This window comes from Ursus arctos, unplaced genomic scaffold (genome assembly GCF_023065955.2).
Source record: "Ursus arctos isolate Adak ecotype North America unplaced genomic scaffold, UrsArc2.0 scaffold_4, whole genome shotgun sequence".
Classification (NCBI taxonomy): Eukaryota; Metazoa; Chordata; class Mammalia; order Carnivora; family Ursidae; genus Ursus; species Ursus arctos.
Window position 1 is genome coordinate 4,402,223 of NW_026623056.1, and position 26,416 is coordinate 4,428,638.

Consider the following 26,416-nt stretch of genomic DNA (forward strand, 5'->3'; position numbering starts at 1 on the left):
GCCCAATGTGGGGCTTGATCTCACGACCCTGAGATCATGAACTGTGCCAATATCAAGAGTTGGAAGCCTAACCAAGTGAGCCACCCGGGTGCCTTCCCCTCCATAACATTTTAAATGTCCACTGTCTAAATACTTAGTTCCTAATTGTAGTAGATAGTTTGCTTTTACTCTTTGTTTCAGCAACATTTCAGTTCTCGGCTTAATCATTCAGTAATACTGAGCACTTACTGTGTGCCAGATTTTTATTAGGCACAGCCATGAATTTAAAAATTACAGTTCTGCCCCCTCAGGCCATCAAACGGTGTGATACGTGTTCTGGTAGGGACTAGTCAAATGTGCTGGATATCTGTCCCCCTCCATCTTTTCTCTGCCCTCTTTCCCATGAAGCTGACGAATGGACGGCAGCAGTGAGCTCCTTTGCTTCCTGGCTTCCAAGGGGGCTTAGCCGAGGCGTGTCCCGGTCAGAGAGAGAGAGATGGTCAGCGTGTCTATTTTGGCTCTGTCATCACTTCTTCCTAACTCGCCTTCGCTAATTTCGTTTGATTTGCCACTCCCTATGCTTTTTCCTTCTGGCCAAGGGGTAATGTCATCTCTGCCGCCACTAACCTGGGGCTGCTAATGCTAGTGTGTTCCTGTTGTAGCTCCCCGCACCCATGCCTTTGTACAGTCTCCTCGGAGTATCTTAATTTAAGGACCATCTGCTTCCTGTTGGAACCAAGACCAAGAAACCAAAGAGGAATTCCTAGAGAACAAATACTCCAATGACTTTACCTCCGACAGGTCCTTGTCACCAATTAATTACCAGGACCTCATAAATGACAGAGTATGTCCTAACAGTTTTGAGAACCCAAATCCTAGTCTAGTAGATATCTATGCAGATACAGCATAAAGAAATGAATTTGTTTTCTTGGACATCTCTTAAGCCAATGTCTGCAGCACTGAGTTGTGAGTTTATGAGTTGGTCTGAATGCATTTACTCCACTCTTCCAGCCTACCCTGGGGACCCTTAGAAACTTAAATAAGTCACACAGCTTTTCTATCCAAATAGATTTTCCATCTGAGAAAGGACATCTTTTCTTAGATCTATAGTTTTAGAATTGTCCAAAAGGCCTGTGATCTCTATTCTTAGCCTGGCAGTAGAGAGGGCAGGAGGGTTAAGTTTCTCTAGAGTCAGATCACCACACTTTGGTCTCATTTCATTTTAAGTGAATGCCAAGGTCCATTCAATTTTCTGTACCATGGATCCTTTTTCAGAATAATGTTTTCAAGTGCAGAAAATGAAATGCAGGGGATTACAATGAAAACCAATTATATTGACGCATAAGTTATCAAAATATGCAAATGTGTGACACAGTAATAAATGTGTTCATTTAATACCCCCATCTAGCAGGTGGTTTAATAACTGCTCTGACATCGAAGTAGCATAAACACTGTATTGAGATCTCTGCAACAACTAGTGAGATGTGAAAATACCTGCTTTCTGTGATTGACAAAGTCACAGTAACTGTCTGATAGGGCTCTGCATTGTTGCATTTGTAACCAAAAGAAATGCTTACACTTACAGTTTAGAGAAAATGATTTTTGTTCCCATCCAATTTCACATATCCTCTGAATTCTACCCTTAAATCTGTTAGAGGTCTGTGGACTCCAGGGTAAGAATCCCCGACCTAGGGTGCATGGGTGGCTCAGGCGGTTAAGTGGCTGCCTTCTGCTCAGGTCATGATCCCAGGGTCCTGGGATCGAGTCCCACATTAGGCTCCCTGCTCAGCAGGGAGTTTGCTTCTCCCTCTGCCTGCTGCGACCCCTGTTTGTTCTCTCTCTGTGTGTCAAATAAATAAATAAAATCTTAAAAAAAAAAAAAGAAACCCTGACCTAGCTAACCAGATATTGGTGGGCAATATTTCAAGTGGGACTATAACATCATATTCAAAGGCCAAAGATACTTAATTCAGCATAATTTGGTATTATTCACATCTCATGTCTACTTGATTAACATGTATGTAGCAAATTACATGTGTGAGGTTTTGCTTAAAATAGGTTATACCTTGGGGTGCTTGGCTGGCTCAGTCGGTAGAGTATACAACTCTTGATCTCGGACCTGTGGGTTTGACCCCCACATTGGGTGTAGAGATTAATTTTTTAAAAAATAAGGGGCGCCTGGGTGGCTCAGTCGTTAAGCGTCTGCCTTTGGCTCAGGGTGTGATCCCGGAGTCCTGGGATCGAGCCCCACATCAGGCTCCTCCGCTATGAGCCTGCTTCTTCCTCTCCCACTCCCCCTGCTTGTGTTCCCTCTCTCACTGGCTGTCTCTATCTCTGTCGAATAAATAAATAAAATCTTTAAAAAATAAATAAAATAAAAAAATAAAATAAAAAAAACTTCAACAAAAAGTAAAATATTCAAGAAATTCAAGATTATTTGTAGGAACCTTATAAATGGGGAAAGCAGGGTATGATCTTATCCATACTGACGTTATCTTCCAATCACTCAGTAAACATTTGTGGACCATTCATTATGCAATCACTGAACTCGAGCTAGTTCAGTGAGGGAGAGACAAGTACTTAACGTAAACAAGTCCTTGCAACAGAATGTAGTGTGATGTCGAGAGTATCAATGACGTGCTTGTGGGAGCACATAAATGTACACCCAGCCCCGAGAGGATCAGGAAGAGCTTGCAGGATGAGTCGGCAGTAGGTAAAGAATAGAGGAAGGCCATTTGTGGCCAAGCAGAATAAAAGACAATGAAGTGAGTCTGCCACGTTCCTGGAACTGAAAACAGTTCAGGCGCAGCTAGGAAAGAGATGAGTCTGGAGAAGGCAGAGTGTGGCTGATGGTCGGACAGCCCAGGGAACCAGCGGGCTGCCATGCAGCCGCCATGACCATCCCTACATGCTGTTTCACCTGTGGCAAGATCGCCGGCAACAAGCGGGAGGCCTACCCGGGGTGCTGCAGGCCCTACACCGAGGGGGCTGCCCTGGATGCAATGGGCCGGAAGTACTACTGCAGGGGTGGCATGCTGCTGGCCCACGCTGACCTGATCGAGTGTGCGTGCCTGGAGAGTGACGGTGCTGGAGCCTCCCACTGCCCTGCTGACCACAAGCAGGTCGGGTCAGGCCCAGAGTGCGTTCCACTGAGGCAGAAGAACTGCAAGCAATGCCTGACCACAGCCACGTGGGCCTGTGGACTCCCACTCTGGAAGGAACCATCCAATAAAGGTCCTTGCAGAGAGAGAGAGAGAGAGAGAGATGAGCCTGGAGAGGGAAGAGATACAGGCCACAGGTCATGGTTTGCCTAGAATCCTTTCCTTTCAGAAATACCCATTCTCCTCTGCTGTTCTCATCGTTTCATTCTAGAGTGACTGGCCAAGGAAGAGCACATGACCCAACCCAGGCCATCCCCGGGCCTCTCCCTTCCTCAGGATCTGAGTTTGAAGGACGATAGGTTGCCAATGGCTATGTTGCCTCCACATGGACAGAGCCTGTCTAGAAACAAAACTAACATGAGAAAAAGCAGGACCAGAAAAGATAGGCATTAGGGGCGCCTGGGTAGCGCAGTCGTTAAAGCGTCTGCCTTCAGCTCAGGGCGTGATCCTGGCGATCCGGGATCGAGTCCCACATCAGGCTCTTCCGCTATGAGCCTGCTTCTTCCTCTCCCACTCCCCCTGCTGTGTTCCCTCTCTCGCTGGCTGTCTCTCTGTCACATAAATAAATAAAATCTTTAAAAAAAAAAAAAAAGAAAAGATAGGCATTAATGCCATCTTTGAACTCCTTGATCTAGCCCTCCCTGAAGCCAACCCCGGATTCTTCAGTTACATGAATAAACAAGTTCCTCATTTTTGCTTAAGCTACTTTGAGTGGGGTTTCTGTCACTTGGAACTGAAAGATGACCGACTTTCATAGGACAGTAATTATGAATAGTGACACTGACATCCTTTTGGAAGGGATTGACTCAAAGCAAGGAAGTGACACCATCAAATTTGCATCATGGGCGACACTGACCATCGGAAATGGGCTGACGAGGGGCACGTCCAGGGGGAAGAAGAATGATGTGGCTATTGGAGGGACCGTCACCTTCTCTGAATATTTCTAAGACTCCTTAGATTTGCATGTTCTAACCACAACTCCCCTCTTGTTTCAAAATAACTTGAGATTTTTTCTTATTATAGAAAACTCAGAAAATACTCAAGAGCAAAAATAAGGGAACAGAAAACTCCCAAAGCTACCCTCCAGGGACAATCACTGTTAAAACTCACATACATCTTTCTAAACCCTTATGTGTGTGACAGGAAAAGGTATAAGCGAATGAGATCATACCATATGTACCTTGCACTTCAAATATGCAAAAATCAACGATCTGTTAAAAGAACAGCTGCAAAACCACAGACGTAACATTTTTCCAGAAGAACAAATCACTAATCAGCTTATGATTTTGCATTGTGTTCCTGTTCATCAACTTCAAACTTCGAAATGCAAACTTATGTCAGCCTTAGACTAGGTGCCTGCCAAACGCAAGCCACAGATGAGGATTTCCACATTGCGGTGTGTCCGAGGATCAGTGGAAGAAGGGATCAGAAGATTTCATTATTAACTTTCCCATATCTTCAAATATACACCCTCACCTCTTACAGTTATGAGACTTAGCCCTGGAAAGAAAAAGTAAAATCACTAACGAGCAAATTAGTCTAAAACCAAGGGAAAGCAGTGTGTAAATAGGAGGTGGTCTGCATTTTTAGAGTCTATTCATTATCCGTCAGACTTCACAACTGTGAAGAGCTATTGGCGCTAACGAAGTAAGACAGGTGGCATCTCTGTCCCCGCTCTTCAGCTGCCTGTAGTCTGCAAGGGTTACAGAATTGAAACTCTCGTTCTTAATAACCTTTTTTCTCCCCGAACTTTAATATAAGAACACCCAGAGTTTTCCATTTCTCAAATTCCTATGCTCTTTTTTCTACCTCACCTTCCATCCTACCCACAACTTGGTCTCTTCTCAAAGGTCTGATTGCAAATTTTACTTCTTTAAAACAGCATATGCAAGGACTCTGAAGATGTCTAGTACTTCCCTCAGCTTCCAGCCAATGGGACTTATTAAATAACACTATTAGAAGGGAGTATGGAATGTTTGTTTTAAAGGTTCCATCAATGCCAAGCCACAATTATAAATAGATGAGTTCTCTATAGCAGGGGAACTAACCCCTGGGAAATAAGCTCCAATTTTCAGACCCATTGCCACCTCACTTTCTTTCTTCTGCCCTACCCAGATTGAGAGGAGTGTAGCGATCAGTAGGGACAGGAGGAATGCCCCGTAGACTCTTTTTTCAGGGGGCCATTGCAGTTTCCTGCGGCACTCGGGAGGCAGGTCATCTGAAGGATCTTGAAAGTGGAAGACCTGATCCACTATCCCTTCTTGTCTTCATTCAGCCAGCCAGCACTTCCCGAAGCCCTGCTAGGTACCAGACAATGGAAATACAACATAAGGAACCTGCAGCCTCTGCCCCCAGGCAGCTCAGAGTCCAGGGAAGGCGCCAGCAACCAGCCTCCGGCAGGCAAGAACAGATAAGGTGCAGGAGCCCCATTTCTACTCAAAGCCCTACAGTCTCTGCCACTGGAAAGCTTCCAGCCTGGAGGGGCATAGGGCAACTACAAAGCTAAACCCTATGTGCCACAGTGACAAAACACCGATGCTGTGCGACTTTGAGAGAATTGGAAGGCGAGATTGGGGAGGCAAAAAGAGGAGACCAATGAGATCGTGTTCATCCAGTGAGGATTTTATAGCTGCCATCACTCATTCCCTGTTTCTTTTTTACCACCATCAGATGCCTTCCAAAACTGAGACTGTTGCCCACCAGGAGTTTACAAATCCAAGTGGAAAATAACCACTACCTGTTGGAGTAGAAAGGAAGGGGAGAAAAGGATAACTCTTTGGGCCTCTGCGATAGAGTCTTCCAGCACCAAGCCGTAACATCAGGCACAATATCAACTAAGCATTCCTTTTCCCTCTGAAGTATTTTGCACTTATTACAGCTAAAGTTAAACCTGCCTAAAATAAAATCCACCAGGATGCTCATTTTGTTTACCCTACCCCCACCCACCACGTTACAAAGAGGAAGCAACCCAAGACATTGTTCTAGGCTGCTGAGAACAATTCCATTTCCTTCCTATTGGGTGTTAGTTGTGGTTTGTTTTTTTTTTTTTCTTAATATGACGTGCAATTACGGGGATTTTTTTTCCAAATACATTTGTGCTCTAAAACTTAATCCCTCCTGGAGCAACATAAGACCCCCTGCAGATGAAGGCAACCAAGAACAGTGCCTTCAGAGAAGGTGGTTTGCTTTCCTGCTGTGTGTGACCAACTTCCTGTTGCTTTTTAATGTTCTGCTGCTAGAACAGTTTAAGTGGATAATTAATTTAGAAATGTATACATGCACAGCAAATATTTTAAAACACACTTTTAACATACCTAGAGAAAAATGTTCAAATCATTAATGCATGGCTCGGTGAATCATCACAAAGAGAACCTACCCACGTGACCTGGGTCAGACCAAGGAGTAGAACACCAGCACCTAGAAGCCCCTCCTGCACGTCCCAAGCACCCGGCTCCTCCTCTCCCTGCTGTGCTCACTTTGACACCGCGCTTTAGTGGTGCCTCTCTTTAGCTTCATGTAAACAGAACCATTGGACGTAGTCTTCTGTGTTGGACTCTTCGGCATCGGAGATCTATATTGTATGTAGCAGCAAAACCTTCATTTGCTCCACACCGGCCAGTAACCACAGTCTGGGCGGGAGAGAGAATGACCCAGATAAGTGCGAGGTCTGCCTCAGACCAGGACTCCAAGTGCGACTTCATTCCCTCGTCTCCCAGTCTAACCTTGGATAAGCGTAGCCGCCCTTATCCATTGAGGGTGGACTCCTGGCTAGAATAATAATTTCCTGAGAACTTGCTAACCATTGTAGCTCAACCCCTATTAAGAATTTTTCTGGAGGCGCCTGGGTGGCTCAGTCGGTTAAGCATCCGACTCTTTTTTTCAGCTCAGGTCATGATCTCAGGGTTGTGAGATGGAGCCTGCTCAGGGCTCCGAGCTCAGCAGGGAGTCTGCCTCTTTCCCTCTCTCTTCCCCTCCGCCTGAGAGAGCACGCTCTCTCTCTCAGAATAAATACATAAGTATTTTTTTTAAAGTCCTAAATATGTATGCACCTAAGAACAAAGCTTCAAAATACATGAAGCAAAAACTGTTAGACTTGCTAGGAGAAATAAACTGTCCTACAGATTATAAAGACTTCAGCACTATTGTCTCAGGACAAGTAGAAAAATCTGAAAAGATGTAGAAGAGAATTACACTATCAGCCTATGTGATCTAATTTCCATCTATCAGCAGAGTACTATTCAAGTGCACACGGAACATTTGCCAGGATAAACCATATTCTAAGCCATAAACATTTTAAATGGATTAAAATCATACTAAAATTTCTGTCTATGACAGAATTGAAATGGAAATCTAAAATGGAAGGTAGCTGGTAAATCCCCAAATGTTTGGAAATTAAACAACATGCTTCTAAATAACCCATGGGTCTAAAAGGAGTTCAAATGAATGATCAGAAAATATTTGGGGGGGTACCTGGGTGGCTCAGTTGGTTAAGCAACCAACTCTTAATCTTGACTCAGGTCTTGATCTCAAGGTCATGAGTTCTAGCCCTGCTTTCATCTCCATGCAGGGCATGGAACCTATTTAAGATATATATATAACCAAATGAAAATAAAGATAAAACATATCAGAATTTGGGCATATAGCTAAAACAATGCTTAGAGAGAAATGTATAGCACTAGGTGTTTATGTTAGAAAAAGAGTTAAGTTTCGCTCTTTCCCGTTTTGCAAGACGGTGAGTGAAAAAGCTGAGAAGTGGATACTAAGGAGAAGAAATCTGAAGCCGAGACGGCTGATGCTAGTGGCAAGGTTAAGGACTATAACCTCAAGGATAAAACGCCAAGGAAGGGGAAGCCTCACTGCAGCTGAAACCCTGTCCTAGTCAGAGGAATTGACAGTGGTTCCCAATCAGCTGTGTATTCTGGAAGGGCCATACACAAGAGGGAGTGTTGAACAGCTAAATCCAGGGTCGAAAAGAAAAAGAAGGAGAAGGTTCTTCCTACTGTTACAAAACCAGGTGGTGGTAATGAGAATGGTGGTACCCGAGTGGTTAAACTTTGCGAAATGCCTGGATATTATCTTTCGGAAGATGTGCCTGGAAAGCTGCTGAGCCGCGGCAGAAAACCCTTTCAGTCAGCACGTGAGAGATCTGTGAACTGGCGTCACTCCTGGCACCATTTTGATCATCTTCACTGGGTACCACAGTGGTAAGAGGGTGGTTTTCCTAAAGCAACCGAGCAGTGGCTTGCTACCTGTGCCCAGACTTCTGGCCCTCAATCAAGTTCCTCTGCATAGAACACACCAGAAATTTATCATTGCCACCTCCACTAAAAGTGATATCAGCAGTGTGAAAATTCCAAAACATCTCACTGATGCTTGCTTCAAGAAGAAGCCACATAACCTCTGATACCAGGAGGGTGAGATCGTCCACACAGAGAAAGAGAAATACTAGTGCAGGGTTGGTCAGAAAGCTGTGGACTTGCAAATTCTGCCAAAAATCAAAGCTATTCCTCAGCTTCAGGGTTACCTCCACTCTGTGTTTTCTCTCACAAACAGAGTATATTCTCCCAAATTGATGTTCTAAATTCCTTACAAAGAACCTAATTAAATAAATGATCCACAAAAAAAAAAAGAAGGAAAAAGAAAAAGGTTTCGCATCAAGGATTGAAGCTTCTACCTTAAAAAACCAGAAAAAAAAATTAAGCCCAAAGCAAGTAGAAGGAAACCATAAAACCAAAAAGGGATATCAATGAAAACAGTATAGTAAAATCAATGAAACCAAACTAGTTATTTAAAAGTATTTAAAATGGATACAATTCTAGTGAAACTCAAGAAAAAAAGAGAGAAGGCACAAATGACAAATACGAGACACCTATGAACATTAAAGAGATAGAAAAGGAATATTTTATGACAATAAATTTGATAAATTGGGTGAAATAAAATTCCTTGAAAAATACAAATGATCAAACCCACTCAAAAGGAAATAACCTGAATATTCTTATACCCTTTTTTAAAAACTAAATTTGTATTTAAGAAACTTCCCATAAAGAAAATTCCAGGTTCAGATAGTTTCACTCATAAATTTAAAAATGTTATATACTTTATGATTCCCTTTATATAATGTTCTCACAATGCAAAACTGTAGAAATGGAGACCGGACTAATGGTTACCAGGAGACAGGGATACTGGTTGAATAAAAACGGGTAGCACGGGGGAGTTTTTTTGTGGTGATAAAACGGTCTTATATCTTGATTGTGGTGGTAGTTACATGAATCTACGTGTAAAATAAAATTGCACAGAACTATACACACAGGGGCGCCTGGGTGGCTCAGTGGTTAGGCGTCTGTCTTCAGCTCAGGTCCTGATCTCAGGGTCCTCGGACTGAGCCCCACATCGGGCTCCCTGCCCGCTTCTCCCTCTCCAGCTGCCTGCCACTCGGCCTGCTTGTGCACTCTCTCTCTGTTGGTCAAATAAATAAATAAAATCTTTTTAAAAAAAAGAACAATACACACAAACACAAATGTATGTTAAAAATGATGAAAACCAAATAAGATCTGCAGCCTAGTTAACAGACTTGTACCAATGTTATCTTCCTTGATTTGATGTACCTTTGGGAGAAACTGGGAGAAGAGTACAAGGGACTCTACGTATGCTTTTGCAACTTCCTGCAAGACTATAATTATAAACTTATTTTAAAATAAGTTATAAAAGATGAACTGCATCTTAGTGAGCTGTGGAACAACTTTAAGTAGTCGAATATGTGTGTAATTCGAATCTGTGAACTATGAGAGAGGGCAACGGAAAGAACATAGGAAGAAATAATGACCAAAGTTTTCCAAATTTGATGAAAACTTTAAATCTACAGATCACAAAGTCCCAACACCACCCAAGCACAAGAAACATGAGAAAAAAAAGAAAAAATAACTATGCCAAGGTACAGCATAACCAAAGTGCTCAAAACCAGGGATAATCTTAAATGCAGAAATAGGAAAAAACATGTTACCTACAGAGAAACAAAAATAAAGGTGACAGTGAATTTCTCATCAGAAGCAATGCAAGTGAGAGCAACAAAAGCAAAACAACGAAGTGGGACTACGGCAGGGGAAGAAGCCTCTGCACCGCAAAGGAAATCATCGATGAGATGAAGAGGCAACTTCCTGGGTGGGAGAAAATATTTGCAAATTATTTATCTGATAAAGGGTTAATATCTAAAATATGTAAAAAGCTCATACAACTCCATAACAAAAATCAATCTGATTAAAAGAAAGGGCAGAGGATCTGAATAGGTGTTTTTCCAAAGAGGACAAATAGGTGGCCAAAAGGTATATGGAGGTATGTTAACTAAGTCTAGAATTTAAATTAAAATTTGAAAAAACAAAAAACAAAAGCAAAACAAAACAAACAAAACGTCCGTGAAAAGGTGCTCCGCATCCCCTATCATCAGGGAAATGCAAAGCAAAGCTGCAAGAAGACATCACCTCACACCTGTCAGAAAGTCAAAAAGACGAAAAATAGCAAGTGTTGGTGAGGACGTGGAGAAAAGGGAACCCTGGTGCACTGTTGGTGGGAATATAAATTGGTACTACCACTGTGGAAAACAGTGTGAAAGTTACTCAAAAAATTAAAAATACAACTACCGGATGATCCAGCAATTCCATTTCTGGGTATTTTCCCAAAGGAAGTGAACATACTCACTTGAAAAGATATCTGTGCCCCGACTTCCCTTGAAGCACTATTTACAATAGACAAGGAAGCCACCTAGGTGCCCATCGATGGACGAATGGATAAAGAAGATGTGGTGTATATAAATACAATAGAATCTTATTCAGCCATAAAAAAAATAAGGAAAACCTGCCATTTGCAACAACATGGATGAACTTTGAGAGCGTTATGCTAAATGACGTTATGCTTTCTCTGTGAAATACTCTATGATCTCACATGTGGAATCTAAAAAAAATAAAATCAAAACCTGAACTCAGACACAGAGAATAGATGTGGTCATTGCCAGAGGCAGATGGTGGAGTGTGGTTGAAATGGATGAACGTGGTCAAAAGGCACAAATTTCCAGCTGTCAAACAAATTAGTCCTAGGAATGTAATGTATGATAACTGTAGTAAATAATACTATATTGTACATTTGCAAGTTTCTAAACGAGTAGATCTTAAAAGTTATCACAAGGAAAAAGAGTGTTACTACGTGTGGTGATGAATGTTAACGAGACTTATTGCGGAGATTCTTTCGCAATCCCATACAAATATGGAATCATTACGCTATACACCTCAAACTGTTTTCACGTGATAGGTTAATTGTAATCGTATCCCAATAACAGAAAAGAAATAGTTTAAGTGAAAAGACAGTGGGGCAACACCATTAATATACTGAAGTAAAACACGGTCACCCGAGAATTCTACCACCCCAGTGATAATATCTTTCAAGGGCCAAACCAAATACTTTTTTCAAACATACATGAGCTGAAAGAATTCATTACCAACAGACCCACATTGCAAGAAATGTAAAAGGAAGTTATTCACACTGGAGGAAGATGGCGCCAGATGGAAGCAGAGATCCGCACAAAGAATGAAGAGCACCAAAAATGGCAGCAGTTCTCAACAGCCGGTCTGGGGACTGCTGGTGGTCCCCTTCCAGAAGCTCTGCAGGTTCTAGTTATTTTCATAATAACGCTAATATGTTCCTGCCTCTTCATGCCCATTTTCTCGAAGTGTACAGTGGAGTTTTCCAGTGCGATACCACAGAGCATAGATGCACAGGCAGATGTGAGAATCTAACCTTCTATTAAGCCAGACATTCAAGAGATTTGTTAAGAAATAGTACCAGTTTTTCTTTGAAAACATATTTATGTGACTCAGGTTAACCTGTAATCTCTTCCACTGTTGTTTTAAAATTAATAAATTTTTTTTAATTTCTACTTTTCAATTTTTCAATGCAGTGAATGATCCACAGAAACAGAAGCTTTTCTAGCATCTTCAGTCACTTTTAAGATTATTTAAGGAATCCTGAGACCAAAAAAATGTGAGGGCTGCTGTTCCAGAGCAGTCTAGCATTTAAAGGCCCTTGACAAAGATGATGAAAATGAGCGTTTGGTGACACATCGAGCCATGTGGTGAGAAAAGGGATGAAGGAAAGGCTTTAGAAACGAGGCAGACAGCAGAAGACCAGAAAACCCAAGCTGGATGTTTGCACAGAATAAAGGAAGGACAAAAGCTTTGGGGAGATTGTCTCTGGGGTGTAAATCATTTACCCGCTCGCTGTGGACCGGCTGTGCCTGCAAACAGAACTGCCCGGCCACTTCGGTCACGGTTGTTAGAGACATAGATATGACTGCGGATTGTGGCTGCATTTAATAATACTACCATTTAAATTGCATCGAGGGCTCCAGGCTGGCTCAGTCGGTAGAGCACGTGACTCTTGATCTCAGGGTTCTGAGTTCAAGCCCCATGCTGGGCATGGAGCCTACTTAAAAAAAAAAAAAAAAAAACTAAAAAAAAAAAGTAAGTAAATAAATAAACTGCATCCGGCACATCAGGACGCTGTCCACGTCCCTGGCGGCATCGGCATTCCCAGTTACCTCTCCACCCCCCGGCAGCCGCTTTACTTTAAAGAAACTGCGCACTTGCAGGAGGCAGAGTGTGGCGCTTCGGACTCAGGCAGCCCCCGCCTCAAAATCCCGCCGCATCCCGCCTTCCCCTAGACCTCCCGAGGAGAGATCTGAAGCGGTGCAGCTCGCGCTGCCGGCGGTGCTGGCCTGGGAAGCCAGGCTGCGCGGGCTGCGGGCTCCGCCCCGCCGGGGGGCCTTCTGCTCCGGCCGGCTGCGCGAGCTCCGGCGTCTCCCAGGGGTCTGAGCCCCACGGCCGCTGCCGCTCAGCTCATTCTCTTCTCAGCCGTAATGCGGGCTCCCCTCGCCCCTCCTCCCTCACACTCGTCACCGGCCGTCTGTTCTATTACAGCCATCCCCGCCGGGCTCGATTTCCATTGTCGGCGGCTAAAATGACCGTGGCTGATCTCAAAACAAACCAAGTCCTAAGCACTTCGTGGAGAACCCTCCCTCGGTGATGCTTCGTCTTCCAAGTGGAGGGACTGCTCTGACTGGTATGAGCCCAGAGCAGTGAGAAGGCAATGCCGCATAACCCCAGAAGGCAAGTGGCATTTCCCCGTGGGGCCATGGGGAATTTTCCACTCTTCTGAAATGGAGAGTTCCTGAAAATATCGATCCCTAACTTCCAAGTCCCAACATTTGCAAAGTCTTTCTGTGAATCCTGGACTCCACCTACAAATCTGATCACAAGTTCCAGAGAATTAATACATCTCAGGAGCAGCTTTCAACCAATGACTGTTGGGGTTCCCTCATCCTGCAGCCAGGATAGTTTTGTTAAAGATCCCCTCTCTCTCTAATCGAGCAAAAATTCACATGCCATAAAATTCACGCTTTATAAAGATTTATTTATTTATTTATTTATTTATTTATTTATTTATTTGAAAGAGAGAGAGACAGGGCAGGAGCTGAGGGAAGGAGATGGAGAAGCAGACTCCCCACCGAGCAGGGAGGGACCTCCCCCACAAGGGGCTCATTGTCAGGACCCTGGGATCATGACCTGAGCTGAAGGCAGCAGCTTAACCGACTGAGCCACCCAGACGTTGCTAAAACTCACACTTTGTGCAATTTAGTGGTTTTTATATATTCACACAGCTGTGCAACCATCACTACTGTCTAATCCCAGAACATTCTCATCACACGGAAAAGAAACCCTATACCCATTAGTAGCCACTCCCCATTCCACCCTTCCTGCAGCCCCTAACAATCACTAATCCACTTTCTGTCTCTATGGATTTGTCTTTCTAGAAATTTCAAATAAATGGAATCATGTAATAGGTGGCCTTTTATGACTGGCTTCTTTCACTTAACATGTGTTCGAGATCCATTCATGTTATAGCATGTATCGGTACTTCATTCTTCTTTAATGCTGAATAATATTCCATTTTATGGATAGACCACATTTTGTTTATGCATTCATCAACTGATGGACATTTGTGTTGTTTCTGTTTCATTTGGCTGCTATGACAATTTATGTACAAGTTCTTGGGTGGGCATGTATGTTCCATTCTCTCGGGTATATACCTCGGAGTGGAATTGCTGGGTTATATGATAACTCTGTGTTTAAGTATTTGAGGAACCGGAAAACCATTTTCCAAAGTGGCTGCATGACTATCTCACCAGCAATGAATGAAGGTTCCTATTTCTCTATGTCCTCATTAACCCTTCTTACTGTCCATCTTTTTTATTATTACCCATTATTCCCTAATTATTTATGATGTTGTTATAGACTGAATGTTTGTGTTCCCCAAAATTCATATGTCAAAGCCCTAACATGATGGTGTTGGAAGGAAGGGATGTTGGGAAGTAATTAGGTCATTAGCTCATGATGGAATTATTGTCCTCATTAGAAGAAGAAGAGAGCTAGTCTTCTCTCTCTCCTCCACATGAGGATACAATGAGAAGACAGATAACTGCAAGCCAGGAAGAGGGCCTTCTCCAAAATCCTGACCATGCTGGCACCCTGATCTTGGACTTCCAGCCTCCAGAACTGTGAAAAATAAATGTTTGTTGCTTAAGCTGCCCAGGCTATGGTATTCTGTTTTAGCAGCTCAAACAAACTACGACGGATGTTAAACATCTTTTCTTGTACTTATTGGCCATTTACATATATTCTTTGGATAAATATCTATCCTTGCCCATTTTTAAATTGAATTTCCTTTTCATTGCTGAGTCTGGCAGGAGAGTTCTGAGATGCACATTGTCTATTGTCTGCAGAGCTGTCCATTTGAGATTAAGACCCCGGTAGGGCACATTGGTAACTTGCTTGATAGCCCATCCTTTATCGACACCTTGTCTTCTGTATTAGTTTGCTGGGACTTCCAGAACAAAGTTGTACAGACTCAGGAGCTTTGACAACAGAAATGTATTGTCTCACAGTTCTGGAGGCTGGAAGCCCAGATCGAGGTGCTGGCCATCTTGATTTCATCCAAACAGAGAAAAAATCTGTACCATTCCTTTAAGCTAGCTTCTGATGGTTTGCTTGCAATCTTTGATGTTCCTTGGCTTACAGAGGTACCAGTCTGATTTCTACCTTCATGTTCCTATGGTTTTCTACTTCTGTGTGCATTTGTGTTCAAATTTCCCCTTTTAATGAAAACACCAATCATGTTGGATTAAGGCCCATCCCACTTCAGATGACCTCGTTCTAACTTAATCAATCATATGTGTAATATCCTATTCCCAAATAAGGTCACATTTTGAGGTACTGGGAGTTAGGAATTCAACATAAGTTTTTGGGGGAAACCATTCAACCCCTAACACCTTCTTTGTTTTACTTTCCTACTCCTCAGTTGATGTTTGCTATCACTGCCCAATAAACTATATGCTCTCAAATCCTTGTCTCAGGGACTGCTTCCAGGAGAGCCAAAGTCAAGACAAACAATCAGGCCCTTGCCGGGTTTAAAGGCAAACATTACTCTCAGGTCCTGTGATCACCTTCTTCCAACAGGATCAAAACTTCCAGCGACACTCATACTTTCTGAAAGAACTAAGGGTTTGGTCTGGAAAATATGAACTCATTGGCTACTTTTCTTAAGAACTTAATATAACTTGGTAACTCTGGGAAGTGAGAGTCTTTGTCAATCAAGCTTTTGTGGTTTATTTGGTGACATTTTCAACCTATAAAAATAATTCAAATGAGGTAGGTAGATTAGAAGGAAAGATTTTTGTCAAAACTATGAAGATCAAGTAAAGCGGCTATCTAAAACTCTAGATAAAAAATTGGGCACACCACTATTCACTTCCTGCAGTGACCACCACACATGCTTCTGATGAACTGGAGTGTCAGATTTCCCTAACACACCAGGCTCTCATAGATCTTTCTGCCTTTTCCTGGGCTATTTTCTCCATCCCACCAACAATTCACAAGTTCTGACACTTTAAGTTCCAGCTCAAATGTCACTCCTTATTTTAAGTCATTCCCAACTTAGGCTAATCAGAGTGAGTTCCAGGACCTGTGTGGCAGCTATCAGTCCAGATAGGCAGGTGGCCTAGAGCTCCTGGCATTCGTCTTGCCACCATATGGAGTTGAGAATGAAGCCAACACGAAGACAGCAGACAAGAGAAATGGAGAGAAGCCAAGAACCAGGACATCATTGAATTCCTGGATCAGACTATGCCAAACCCTGCCAATCCCTTGACATTTCCATGTCATATGCCAAAGTATTTCACCTTCTTGCTTAACTCAATTTAAGTTGGTTATTGACTTTTAAAACTGAATCACAGATCCAAGACTGACTCATCCATGAGATACAACTTCCAAGACATGGGCAGGATGGCTGTGGAGACCTGCAGGCCTAGCCTTCACCATAGCAGTGCCTAGCTCCTGTGTCAAGTCTCTTCTGGGTAGAGCATTTTGTTAATGAAGTCACGTAATTTGGAAGTTCCTTTTATGTTATAACCTCAAAAACAATATTCTCTAATGTTTTAATGAAAGAATTGAAGCAATCTTAATATTTTCACTGTATCTTCACTTAGTAGATATCCAATTAAAATATCTAGTTATGATTTTTCTATTCCTTAGAATCTAGATTTTAGAACGAGAGGAGATTTTAAGGTATGAAGTCTGCCCCCTCTCATTTTACAGATGAGGAAACAAGTGCACAGACATTTAGCATTTGGTTAAATAGCTGTGCAAAGGTCCTGCGGCTAGCTAATGGGGGGGTTGGGGGAGCCAGAGGGAAAGAACCCGGGTCTCCCAACTCCTTTGCCAATACTTTTGCATTATACGTCTACCGCAAAGCATCTAGCACAGTACTGAGCACATAGCAAGTGCCCGATCAGTGAAGAACTGAGTGATGACCCGCAGGGCATGCTGCTCAACTCAGGTGGAGGCCGGAGAGCTTCAGCTCTGAGACCTCTCCAAAAGGACGGGACAAATGCTCGAAGAGCCGCCTAGCTGCAGGGTTCCTAGCTTAGTTGGCCTGCATTAGCCCCCTTAGTGCTGTTTTGGAGAGCAGCTCAGATCTCAAGTAAGCCGGTTTCTTGCAAGCCAGAGATGAGTCCTCCAGGGCTGCTGCCTGCAAATGCAGACATCCGAGAGGCGACTGGGACAGGAATCGTGCTGCCTAAAGCCACACTCGTTACTGCTGCTTTGCAGAGCCCGGTGATTCAAAGAGCCCGTCTCTTGCTTTTAAAGAGTCACTTTCCCATCTTTTAGGGAAAACACACATCATCACCTCAAAGGTGATTTTCAGGGGAAAAGAAGCTGACCTATGACGTGCCCCATGGTGGAGGATTTAGTGTTTTGAAGTCACCTTCTCCCCCAAGTGATGGGAGATCACAGGCCTCTGATAAAAAAAACCCTAGCTCTCAAAACTACACCGGCCAGCTCAGTAACCAAAAGCTCAGAGCCACGCTAGACTTCTGACGTGACAGGTTAGCCCCACTACCAAAGGCTTCATGCCTGGCTTTTGAAACCCCCACACCCTCTTCCTCGTTCTGGGGCTAAAATCCTAACAACAGCGCAGATAGGAACAAAATGGTCTGTGGCAGACCCAGTCACCAAAATCACCTGGAGCCCACCCCCCAAATCCCTCCTTCTTGTTCAAGTGTCCCTAGGTAGCTCACGAAGGCTCCCCATTGGTCACAACGGTCCTTTTGTGACCCTGGCGTGCTCCCTGCCCCAAGCTCAGGGACCGCTTGTGCTCTATGTCCATTCCTTCCTTCCCGTTCTGTCAAAACCCTTCTGTCACAGCGGCTGCCCCTGTCAGCACCCTCCCGACGTGCTGTTGCCTCGTCCTAGCCACCCTTCGGCTGGGCTCCAGCAGGCATGGCTCTGGCCCTGGAGCCTCCCGCTCTCTGGTTCTATCAACTGTCACTGACAGACTCTGTGTCATGAGACATTTCCCTCTCTTTCCAGGAATGTGATGCCAGGCACCTGGTTGGCTGGACCGGAAGGTGAGGTGAGCACACTGCCAGGGCCTGCTTTCTGGGAAGCATGCGAGCCCTTGGCAAATGTCCACACAAAGCAGTTTCAGGAAATGCTTGACAAAATATTCAGCTCCCAAAGCGTCCTCAGCTCTTCGAAATACATACTGAAATATTTACGGATGAAACGATACAAAGTCTGGGATTCGCTTCTGAACAAAACGTGGGCAGAAGTGGGTAGGTAGAGATGAAACAAGCCTGAGCTAAGAATTGCTGAAGTCGGGTGGTGGGAACATGGGGGTTCGTTATACTATCCTATTTTTTGCATGTTTAAAAGAGTCCAAAAAAAGAAAAGTAACAGGGAAAAAAGGCCTCACACTTCACTTTATATCACTGAAAGGAACTTAACATTTGGGTATATTTTACTGTCTAAATAATTGCCTAGGGGCGCCTGGGTGGCTCATTCGGTTAAGGGTCTGTCTTCGGTTCAGGTCATGGTCCCAGGATCGAGCGCAGCATCGGGCTCCCTCTTCAGCAGGAGTCTGCTTCTCCCTCTGACCTTCCCCACTCTTGTGTTCTCTCTCTCTCACACACTCTCTCTCTCAAATAAATAAAATCTTTTTTAAAAACATAATTGCCTAGATTTAAAAGCTAAAAAAATGCAAGCATACAGATATTTGATAAAATAGTCATTTTCTATGGCTGCTGGAGTCACAGCAGAGAAGAGAAAGTGCCAGATATTTTGACTGATGCTCATCTTGGAACAATAATTGTCCTGTCCTCCAGAGAAGAAACAATAAAACTCTAGAACATTATTCCAATAATTTGATTCAAAGAGCTAAAGATATCATTTGGGAAAAGGCAGTTTAACTTGGTTAAGGGGTGATTGTGGTTCTTTATGATGAAAGTGACGCACTGGCTTGACCGGTCTCAGAATTTTCATGCATTAATTTCCAGGCAGCATGTTAGTATTAGAATCCCTTCAGAACATGAAACTGTGGTTTTTAGCCTCAGTACAAAGCTGAGAAAAACAACTTGAGAAATGGATAGAATTTTCTTTGGAACATCTTCACCTATTTTTTCAGCACTCCTGTGAGGCAGTGTTATGTAGTGAAAAGACCAGACTTGGGAGCCAAAAAAGTTGACTTGACTTCCATTTCAGCACCTGCTGTGTGACTTTGGGCAAGTTACATAACCTCTCTGAACCTCAATTTCCTCATCTCTGAAATGGGCTTAATAGTAGACACTCTACAGGGAAGCTATGAGAATTTTGGGTAAATACATGTAAAATCCCTCTCCCTCACAGACAATTACTGGCATCCTACTGCATTTATAACTGTATCTTTCTCTTTAGCCCACTCCATATCTCCCAGTCTAGTACCTAGCACAAGGTAAGAATGCAACAAACGTTTGCCGAATTACATTAAACCTGGAGGTGGTAGACAGAGTTAGTGGGAGGAAGTAGTAGGACTATCCCCAAATCCCCCCTTTGCAGGTCCTTCATCTTCATGAGAGTTTCTCCACCTAACTGTTCAAGCCAGACAGCAAGAACACTGGTGATGTCTCCCTCTCCCTCTTCCTCTTCCTCAGATATAATCAATCACCAAATTCTATCTATGCAAGTTCTCAATTACCCCTAGAACCTCAAATCCTACCACTGTCACCTCAGTTCAAGATCTTATCTTCTCTTTCACCTGGTCTGTAGCAAAGTCAGTTTTCCTCACATCTGTTCTGACCCCACTATAATCCTTCCTGTTCATTGTAGCTGGAGGGATTTTTTCTTCTTCTTCTTTTTTTTAATTGTGGAAAAATTTAAATATTCACAAAAATAGAGCGTATCATGTACCCGGCATGCAGCTTCAACAATGATCAATGAATGGCCAAGTTTGTTTCATATATCCTCCACCCACTTTGTTCAATGTCCTCGGATGTCTAGTACCTAGCACAAGGTAAGAATGCAACAAACGTTTAAGAACGTTAAGAAGCACTTAATATGTATTTGTTGAATGAGGTGCCCCAGAACGGTAAACACAAAACCCAATGCATTTCGTGTTATAAATTGCTTAGAGATCAAGGTCCTAAACCTTTTATAACCACAAGAGCAATGAGTAGACTTTTAGTTTTCAGTGTTTTTTATTCCGTTCAGCGTGTTACATGCTATATTCAATATGACTTTAAAAAAAGATGATGAGGGGCGCCTGGGTGGCACAGCGGTTAAGCGTCTGCCTTCGGCTCAGGGCGTGATCCTGGCGTTACGGGATCGAGCCCCACGTCAGGCTCTTCCACTATGAGCCTGCTTCTTCCTCTCCCACTCCCCCTGCTTGTGTTCCCTCTCTCGCTGGCTGTCTCTATCTCTGTCAAATAAATAAATAAAATCTTTAAAAAAATATAAAAAAATAAAAATAAAAAAAAATAAAAAAAGATGATGAGCTGTATTATGCTAAACACTAAGGCTTCAAAGATGAATAATACATGGACCCTACCCTCAAAGAGCTGAGTCTAGTAGAAAAGACAGTCATTTAATTATTTGAAAATTTAAACATTAAAACATGCTTTATGTATATGAATCAGAATATTTAATTAGCCAGAGAATCTGTAAAGTGTCAAACAACTAAGAATAAACATAAATTGCTATAAAAATAATAGGTGACATTTACTGGGTCCTTCATTTGGTCCAGGTAGGATCAAAAGCATAGTTCACACATGATGTCATTGAATCCTTAAAACACCCTTTGAGATACACTTTATTCCCATTTTGCTGATTTTTTTAAACTACAAAGACATTAAAAGCTTAGATAACTCTAAGTCACCCAGGATTTGAAACTGGGGAGTCCAACTCCAGAAGGTGGCCCCTGACACTCTTTGCTGGGGCTGACAAGTAATCTTTGAGTACTGCTACAAGAAAAAATAAAATAAAGGACACTTTCCAATTCATCAGGGCTTTCTACTTGGTGTCCTGGTTTCTGAGCTATGTGTACACATTTTCATAGGAAAACAGCAGCTGTCGAAAAACCTGTTACTGATAAGGTCAGGTTCCTGTGGGCCCAAGGCTCTAACCATTGAATTTGGACTTTGTACCAAATCTTTACCATACGGATTGTTCTTCTCCTCTGGCATGTTCACCATCAATGTAATTAAGTTATTTGTTTGTGGATCCATATTACCTCCCCATCTTGCCTAAACCATTGCCTCATGAAAGGGACCCCTAGAGCAGCACTATCCAATGAAATATAATGTGAGCCACAGGCATAATTTTACATATTCTAGTAGCCACATTGTAAAGAGTAAGGAGAAGAAACATGTGAAATTAATTTTACTTCTCTATTTCATTTAGCCCAAGATATATAAAGTATTATCATTCCAATATGGTATCAATATACAAAATTATTATGAAAATATTTTGCATTCTTTCCTTCATGCAGTGTGTGTTTTGAAGTTACAGCATATCTCAGTTTGAACCACTGATGTTTTAAGGGCATAACAGCCATATGTACTAGTGGCTTCCGTATTGGACGGAGTAACCCTAGAGATCTCAGGGCAGCGGAGGCAACAGCTACTTTGTGATTTACTTGAAAATAATGCCACTAAAGATTTCTGGTAAAAGTTGAAGTATATTATGTATATGCTGGGCTTCTCCAGGAAATCTACTGAGATGAACAAGAGAAAATACAACAATAAAAACTTGGGGGAACCTGGGTGGCTCAGCCTGTTAAGCATTTGTCTCCAGCTCAGGTCATGATCCCAGGGTCCTGGGATCGAGTCCCACATTGGGCTCCTTGCTCAGTGAGGAAACTGCTTCCCCGTCTCCCTCTGCCTGCCGCTCCCCCTGCTTGTGTGCTCTCTCTGTCAAATAAATAAATAAAATCTAAAAAAAAAAAAAAAAAAAAAACTTAGACAAGTCCATCTAAAACCAAGGAAATAACTATAACCTCCAAAACCCAGGTGATGAAGAAATGAGGCTCTTCGGATCTTGAGCAAGGTTATAGCAAGTGTAGAAACAGCTTCGTGGTTCCCAAGTTCTTCATTTACAAGGATGGCGAAGTGCAGCAGCCCTGGCTACTCAAACCCTATTCTGTTCTGTACATCATGTGGCTTAAGCAAGTTCTTTCATCTCTCTGTGGCGCTGGTTCCTCATTCATAACATGGGGATCGTAAAATCGAGGGTGGCTGGAAGGATTCAGTCACGGAATATCTGTAAAACACTTAGAACCGTTCCTGGTCCATGTTTACTTTGCCGTGAAAGTTAACCATTAAAAGTAAAAACAAACCCAACAACAACGGAATTGTAGACAGACCAAGAGGAAAGTGGAGCTGATGATAAAACTGAAATCCCCAGTCATTTTTATTTTCTCCGAAATCTGGGTTCTAACCTAATGAAGTTGCTTGGAGGTCAGAAGATGGAAGAGGAAACCAAAGCTGGCTTGGCAGGTGCTGACTGGAGCCCGTGAAGCACCGTTAAACCCCAATTCACCAGCTACTGTCCAGGAATCATTACAACTACCGCCCACTGCTCCCACCCAGAACAAGGGCAACACAGATAACTTGGCACAAGCATTCTGAGGCAGCATTTTCCCTTCGAAGCTGCCCACTATGCCGGCTACTGCACTGACCCTCTCCAAATAGTTTTTGAACAACAGGCAGACCCAGACATAACTGTTCACATCTGGAGGTGAGTCGAACACAGAAAGTGCCACTTGAGTCATATCAGTGCAACTAAAAGAAAGAGACACGTATGGAAGGATACTGAAGAAATATACTTCTCTCAAAGAATTTAAAAAGAACCTATGATTCATTGAGCCTGTGATTCAAGAGCTTCAGGAAGAAATATGAGAAACCAGAGAGGAAGATGAAGTAAAATGGCATCAACCAGGAAAGAACTGAAATGAAACACTGAAAGCATTTTGGAAATGAAAACCACAGCAGAAGTGGTAAGAAGTACAGATACGTCTGAAAAAAAGAATGACTTGGAAGATGGACTTGGGAGATAGAGAAGGCTGGGGTAAAGGAAAGACAATGAGTTGAGATGACAGATATAAGGAGGGATGATTCAAAATACAGCACCCATCAACCCTTCTCGGAAAAGTTACTTGCAAAATGGTGACAATCAAAAGACAGTCTAAGATAAGAATTTAAGAATGGGAAAGACACTGCCTTAATGGGTTGTTGGTGAGCAATGAATCCTTTAAATACCAAACTAAGGTAATCACTAGCAAGAATTACAATGAATTGCAGGGTTGACATCGTCAATGTAAACGACAATCTGGTGGTCTAGGAGGGCAAGCTGGGCATCTGGACCCAGAGGCACCAGCAGTGGGGCGTTCATGGGTGCAGTCATCAAGGTATTGTTCCTGTCTGCAGAGCTGCATTTGGCTCTCTGGTCTACCCTGAGATTCTGTGAGCTTCCCTTTAAAAAATTTACTTTTCTGCTTAAATTAGCTAGAGTGGATTCTGTTGTTTGTCATTGAGACTCTGTCCGATAAGCCCTTCAAATAACGCTTAAGAAAGACAGGTATGTGATCAAAGTGGCGAGTGTGTGGGGAAACCAGTGCTCCGTTGGTACGAACGTTGTTCCAACTTCCATTTGAAAGGGTAATTTGGAAGTGTTGATGAATTTTTTTTTTTAATTTAATTGACAGAGGAAGACAGCCAGCGAGAGAGCGAACACAAGCAGGGGGAGTTGGAGAGGGAGAAGCAGGCTTCCCAGCGGAGCAGGGAGCCCAATGCGGGGCTCGATCCCTGGACCCTGGGATCACGCCCTGGGCTGAAGACAGACACTTAACGACTGAGCCACCCAGGCGCCCCGTTGATGAAAATTTTAAGCATAAATCTCTATGACCCAGAAATTGTACTTCTATTCTAGGAACTTTTCTTACACATCTAAACACAATTTCATTCACTCAATAAGTCTATACTGAAAACGGCTAGGTGCTGGAGATACTGCAGTAAACGAAACAAATCCCTATTCTCAAAAAAAAAAAAAAAATCCTTACTCTCTTGGAGCTCACATCCTGAGGCGGGAGGATGGAGGGAAAACAGTAAAGAAGGTAAACACTTCAAAGATACAGCATGTTAGAAGGTGAAAAGCGCTAAGGGAAAAGAAGAATGCAAGAAAGGAACCAGGATGTATCGGGCACTTAGTAATTCGTGGCCAGGGAAGACGTTCATATGAGTAAAGACTTGAAGGAGGTAAAAGATGAATTCTTACGGTATTTGGAGGAAGAGAGTTATGAAAAGAGGAGATGGCAAGTGCAATGGCCCTGAGGCAGAAGCATACCTGGCACATAAAAAACCAGACAAACCACAAGGAAGCTAGTGTGGCTGGAACAGAGTGGGATACGGTTCAGAGAGGTAATGGCATTGGGGGTAAACATTTCAGCTTTATAGGCCATTGCAGAGACTGGTTTTCTCTCTGAAGTTGAGAAGGAAGCCACTGGGCAGTTTTGAGCAGAGAGGGATAATATCCGACCTGACATTTTAACATGACTATTCTAGCTGCTGGATTGAAAGAAGGCAAGGGAGCCATTCAGGAGGCTATTCAAATAGTCCAATCAACAGACGGGTGGTGGCTTGGAGTTGGCGGAATGGGGAGGTCGCAGTGGAGTGGGGAGATGTCAGTTTACAGGAAGGGGCCAAAGTGTAGGGACAAAGATGTTCAAGGCAATGTCGTTTGTAGTTAAGAGAAACTAAAAATAACCTAAATGTCCAATAATAGAAGCAGGTTAAATAATGAAGCAGGTTAAATTATGGCAATTTTTTAACTTAAAAACTGCAAGGCACCTGGGTGGCTCGGTCAGTTAAACGTCTGATTTCGGCTCAGGTCACGATCTCAGGGTTGTGAGATGGAGCCCTGCATTGGGTTCCATGCTGGGTGTGGAGCCTGCTTAAGATTCTCTGTCTCCCTCTCCCTTTGCCCCTCCCCTCCAAATAAAAATAAAAGTAAAAACTGAAAAATAATTAAGGAGGGCAGTTGTCATGAGGAGCACTGGGTGTTGTATGTAAGTGATGAATCACTGAATTCTACTCCAGAAACCAATATTGCTCTGCATGTTAACTGCCTAGAATTTAAATTTAAAAAACCTTCAGTAGTTGAAAGCATGTATATTTTTTTAATTAAAAATCTAAGCGAATAGTTTTTAATGCTATTCAATTTCAGCAAAGAGGGATACAATGCAGTTTCAACAAAAGCATGTTTTTGGACCATTTAAACATTTTGTTTGGTAATTAAAAATGCAAACCTAGAAGCATTGAAATGAGAGTTTCTTATTTTAAAAAGAGTCAAACAAATATGCACCTGTATTTGTCAAACTAGGGTACCAGTAATTCATGACTAGTCTCTACAAAGCACATGCTTCTATTCTTTTATTTATTTTTTATTATTTATTTATTTTTTAAAGTAAACTGTTGGCCCAAGGTGAGGCTCATGATCAGGAGATCAAAAGTGGCAGGCTCTACAGACTAAGTCAGCCATGTGCCTCTCCATTCTTTTTTTAAAAACAATTTTGGTACAGCAGATCGTCTAGAAATTGAGGAAATAAGATACTAGACAAGTGATGGCTTTTACTTAAAGACTGGCTTTGCTGTTACAAAGCATCTAAGATCTGAATAGGCAAAAAGTTTTGTCTAAGGGATGAAACTGGAAAGTAGATATGTGATTCTGAATCTACCAAGGCCAGGTATCCATCTGGTGGAGGCTAAAAACCATTAGATAAGAATTATCTCAATATCTCAATGATCATTTATTAATCACTCACTGTATGCCAGGCACTGCGCCTTGCGTTAAGACAACTTCTGGTTTTACATTATATAATCTAATTTCACAAATTTGCCCAAAGTAGCTAAAAAAAAAAAAAAGGAAGAGCTGAAACTCGTACTTGGATTATCTCATGCCAAAACCCATCCTCCTTCTGCTATTACTACTCTGTATCAGGTAGCGTATTAATCAGGATTGGTTTTTGAGGCATATTCTTGGGAAAGAATAGCGTATCCATTAGGCTTGTACCAATTGCTTGTGACAAACCCCCTGGTGGGTTGCCATATGGTCATAATGCTCCTCCTCCAACTTTTCAAGCACCTCACAGCAGGAAGGAAACAGGAGAAACGGGTGGCAACTGCATTAGGAAAGTAAAATCTCAGGATGTTTTAGGCAACTTCCTCCTACATCTCAGTGGCCAGAACCAAGTCATGTGACTTCCCCCAAAGACCTCTGGGAAGATGAGCATTCCCCCCCCCCCCCCCCCCCCCCCCCCCCCGCCCCAACATCTATTGCCTTCCTGAGCAACCTCTGCGTTCTCTTGGAAAG

The 26,416-nt window shown here is 42.8% G+C and overlaps 1 pseudogene; it reads left to right on the top strand.

Moving 5' to 3' along the window:
• The first annotated feature begins 6,211 nt into the window (after positions 1-6,211).
• Positions 6,212-9,644, top strand: LOC113255278 (60S ribosomal protein L6-like; annotated as a pseudogene).
• Positions 9,645-26,416: the final 16,772 nt, after the last annotated feature.